The sequence below is a fragment of the Cebus imitator genome, unplaced genomic scaffold, assembly GCF_001604975.1.
Source record: "Cebus imitator isolate Cc_AM_T3 unplaced genomic scaffold, Cebus_imitator-1.0 Scaffold200, whole genome shotgun sequence".
NCBI lineage: Eukaryota > Metazoa > Chordata > Mammalia > Primates > Cebidae > Cebus > Cebus imitator.
The window spans coordinates 39,708-44,459 of NW_016107515.1; the positions used below are offsets into that span (position 1 = coordinate 39,708).

General features: G+C 49.7%; 1 protein-coding gene across 5 annotated transcripts in view; it reads right to left on the minus strand.

Moving 5' to 3' along the window:
* LOC108317300 (CREB3 regulatory factor) overlaps positions 1 to 2,621 on the minus strand; it is a 37,806-nt gene extending 35,185 nt beyond the window's left edge. For 4 of the 5 annotated variants that reach the window (XM_037745415.1, XM_017547652.2, XM_017547654.2 and 1 more), the window contains exon 1: positions 2,480 to 2,621. The gene's annotated coding sequence lies outside the window, so the exon portion shown is untranslated. The remainder of the gene's footprint in view (positions 1 to 2,479) is intronic. The other variant, XM_037745416.1, reaches the window with a different exon arrangement.
* Positions 2,622 to 4,752: the final 2,131 nt, after the last annotated feature.

The window sequence follows — 4,752 nt, forward strand, 5'->3', positions numbered from 1 at the left end:
AAAAAAAAAAAAAAAAAAAGGAAGAAAAATAAAAACTGATAAACTAATACTATTTTTTACCGCAAAATTTATACTTAAGAACTCAAGTTTATCAAATAATCAGGGATTATGTTTTTATGTATCATTATTAACGGAACTGAGTCAGTCATGCCAAAGTACTACAAAAATTGATCAATCAGGCCGGGTGAAGTGGCTCACTCCTGTAATCCCAGCACTTTGGGAGGCCAAAGTAGGCGATCCAGAGGCCAGATGTTTGAGACTAGCCTGGCCAACACAGTGAAACCCCGTCTCTACTAAAATACAAAAATTAGCCAGGTGTGGTGGCACACGCCTGTAATCTCGGCTACTTGGGAGGCTGAGGCAGAGAATCGCTTGAACCTGGGAGGTGGAAGCTGCAGTGAGCCGAGATCTTACCACTGAATTCCAGCCTGGGTGACAGAGGGAGACACCATCAAAAAAAAAAAAAAAAAAAATTGATGTATCATTTGCCAATTACTCTTTTTCTCCAGCTAATAAAATAGAAGATAATTCAAATTCTTAATACAGCTAACTCTTCATTAGCCCCTGCATGATCTATCTAAGGCATGTTCCTACGCCTAAATGCTTAACCAAAGATGCATCAATAGCTTGGTAACCTTGACAATACCAATAGAGCCACAGGTTGTAATCCAGTGCTAACACAAATCTAAGCATTTAACAAGGCCAAAAGGAAAAAAATCATGATACAATTAGAACAGAATAAGTGATTTTCGAATCATTCATACCATTTCCCCCTGCCTCTGGTGTATACCCTAGCTATTTTGGATTAAAAGATTAAAGATAATTGAAAGTTCAATCAAGTGACAACCAGTTTACGACAGATCACCAGATTTATATAGAAGTCTCGTTTTCTGCTTTTTTAAAAAAAGAAATGCCAAGCCTTGATCCTGTTTTTCACCTGCAAGGTATTCGCTGGAGAAAGTCCTAAAGAACCTTCGAACCTAAATAACTTTCTCTGGGCTCAGTTTTCTCAAGAAGCTTATTAATGTGGGCTACTAACTCATGTGAACAAGACGGGCAAATTACTATTAAGACTAGGACAAGCACCGGGCCTAATCTTTAAAAGGCATCTTGACTGGAAAAAAAAAATAGAAACCCCGCCCAGCCCTCAAGTTTCTCGGCTTTTCTAGTCCCGTTTTCTTTTACAAAATTCAGAAAAGCAAAACTTCCCCTTCACTGCCTGTCTCTTATCTCAGGCCCAGTACAGAAATTCAGACCGCTAATTAACCAAGTACCTCCTTAAGGTAGTCTTAAGGCTCAAGCCAGCTCAGAAATAGCAGAAAGATTTGCTTTCTTGGGTTAAAGGAGAGCGATTACAGGGTTTGGCGGCCAGGTTTGTCAGGAAGCGTAAGGCCGAGAAAGGGGGAGAATCCAGAGACTGAGCTCCATCTAGTCCCAGGAACCACCCCCAGGGGAGGCTTGACTACCCTCGGTACTTCCCTGCCTCCTCAGCTCGTGTGAGGAGAAAGGCGAGTCTGGGTCAGGCTCCCCTGAGCTACTTCCTGGTCCGATCGGACTCGCCTTCGGACACCCGAAACACCCCCGGCCCGGCTCCCTCGCCCTTTGCCCTGTCTCCTCCCTTCTCAGTGACCCACCACCACTGGTCCCCTCCCATCTAACATGGCCGCCCCGCCCGGCCCACCTCCGGCACAGCCTAACTAGTTGGGGGCCCGCAGCACCGCCTCCCCGGAGCCCATTGGTGCAGTGGCGTCCGTCCGCCCGCTTCATTGGACAGCAGAGCCTGCCACTCAGCTCTGAGGGCTCCGCCCCTGAGCCGCTTCAAGCTGCTTTGAGAAGACATATAAACAAATCCCGGGAGGGAGGCCCCTCTCGCCCGTCGCCTCTGAGGCGGGGACAGAAGGGGGAGCAGCTACCCCCCGAGACACCCCTGCTCTGACCCCCCTAGCTCCAGCCCGCGCCTCCTAGTCTCCTGCCAGCCTGGCTCCAACCTCCGCGGCCCCGGCCCTTCCTCACACGCCCCTCTTTCCCCTCCTCCCCCGCCAGCCTCGCCTCCCCTCCCTTCCCGGGCCCCTCCCACCCGCTCTCTTCTCTGACAGGCCGACTGCCGGCAGCAGCGGCCCGGGGCTCCGAGGCAGCGGGGAAGGGCCGGGCGGCCCGGCAAGACGGACGCCCGGCGCTGCCCGCCCTCGGCCTAGCCTGCTGCCTCCCCGCGAGTCCCATATACCGCCGCCCCGCGCTTTTATGTAACCGTCCCGGGCCGGGAGTGGGGGAGGGGAGTGGAGCCCCCGAGACCTGCAGGCGGTGGCCCGCGACCCGCGCGCCCTCGCACTCGGCCGTGGTCCCAGCCCCCGCCCCGCGCCGGCCCAGCCCAGAGCCTCGGCGCTGCTGCCTCCTAGACAAGCGGCCCTCCGCCCCCTACTCCGCTCGTCCTCTAAGCCCAGGCCCCTGGGGACTCCAGGCAGCGGGAGACGGCGCTCACCTGTGGGTGTGGGGGCGGCTCAGGGACTCGGTCCGGTTCCGCTGCAGGGGCCACGGCCCCTCTCCATGCTGCCTCGGGTTTGTTTTGTTTATGTCCTTCCTGACGGGTTCCCGGAAATCGCGTGACTCGCCCCCCTCACGTGGGCCGCGGCGAGGAGGAGGAGGGAGGCGGGGGCCCGCCGGCTTTGGGCCAATCGCGAGGCGTTCCGCAGCCCGGCCAATCAGGGGCTGAGTCCGGCCGGGCACCCCTGTCACGTGTCGCCGGAGGGGCGGGTCACCAGGAAAAACCAGGAAGAGAGGGCGGAGCGGGGGCTCGGCGCCGGCCTCCGCAGTGTGGGCGTGGGCTGTCTCCGATATCCGGCAGCAGGCCCAGGTTGGGAGAGGATGTTCCTTTTACAAAGGCTTCAAATCCAGCGTTTTATCAAATCTCAAAATGCGCTGTGAGGCCTGAGGTGTTCATTTGCCCATTTTGTAGTTTAAGTTCACTGAAACTTGAAGTGGCTAACTTGATTAGCGGGGGGATTGTATCGATGTCCTGGATAATGGACGGCTCCCCATGTGAACGTCTTAATTAGAGACAAATCTTGCCTTTTGTAGTTCGTTCATTCATTCACCAACTCAATATTTAGCACGTATTCCGAGACACAGACTGCATACACTTTTAAAGTGCACAAATACGACTGTACAAGCAATGTCACTGTTACAGAAACACCTAGACAAACAAGACTCCGTGACACAGCGTCCTTTTAACGAGAACTATATGGTGGGCTTATCATCTGAGTTTTCCCTGCAAGCACATACAGTAGTAATATATCCATTTTTCAGACAGGAAAATTAAGGCTGAGAGGAGTTACTTGCCCGAGGTCAGGCAGCTAGTAAATGAGCTAGCTAGGGCTGACGCCCTTGTCTTTTGTCACAGCCTATTCTTCCAGATGCTTTTTATACATCTTAAAGGCACGGAATGATCTGAACACACAACCGAAATTTGATTTTTTAAGTACAGGGAAAGGAAGATTGGGGAATAAAGACACCTGCCCAGGGTGCCAGTGTTCTATTAGGAGGAATCGCCTTTGAAAATGTACTCCCTTTTACACAGATTTAGAGAAATAGTCTAGTGTCATTGCCAAAACCATGGACTTTGGAATCAAAAAGCCACAGATCCTAATCATCAGGAAAGCAGGGACTGGCAGTGTTTATCCTCTACCTTTCATGCCTGGTACATAGGCAGTCACTATATACTGGTTGAATGAATAGCCTGGATTTGAATCCTTGTTCACCACGTGTAAAGCAGCACAAATTAACCTCTGTAAAGCTCAATTTCCTCCTCTGTAAGTACCTTTTGGGAATGATGTGAGAACTAAGTGAAATAATTCATATAAAGCACTTATCATAGTGCCTGGCATATACTAGGCACTTAATGAATAGTTTAATTATTAAGTGTTTAAGAATTAACTATTCATGGCTGGGCGTGGCGGCTCACGCCTGTAATCCAAGCACTTTGGAGGCCTAGGCAGGCGGATCACCTGAGGTCGGGAGTTCAAGACCAGCCTGACCAACATGGTGAAGCCCCGTCTTTATAAAAAAAAAAAAAGAATTAACTATTCAGTTAATGAATAATTATTAAATTGCATCATTTGGAAGATGTACTGTGGACTAAATGGCAAGTACAGATAACTTTAGCAAGTACAGAGACTTTAGCAGGTTAACAGTCACTAAAACAATACTTTTGTACACAAAATTAATAGATAGCTATATGTAGATACCTAAGAGGAAAGTAAAGGCGTAAATCTCTCCTCTGTAGCCTCCACAATACCAACTACATAGTAGGGCCTCAATGCCCAGTGAAGGAATGAGTATTTCCCCTACTGCACAGTGAGTACCAGGATTATAATTTTTTTTAATCTAACACATACCACATTCTAATTTTCCACATCAACTAGAATTTAAAATTGAAACAGAGAAAAACTAGCTTGGGAAGTTTGAGCCAAGTTCCCTGACTTGTTCCCATGAGATTCATGCATTAAATCTCCCCAGAATACATCACAGACCATCCTCTCTTGTAATATGATATTTGAAAAAGCTCCAGCAGATGACCAGCCCTTCCATTGTTACACTGCTGTCTGGACACAGACATGTTCATCTCTACTGGGCAGTTCCCTGGGGTCAGGGGGCAGCCAGGTTTACCTCCTAGCATGAGGCTCTGCCCTCTGAAGGTGTTTACTAGTGAATTACATTGGATCCCCACCTTTCCCTCTTCCGTTGTCTTGGAAAGGA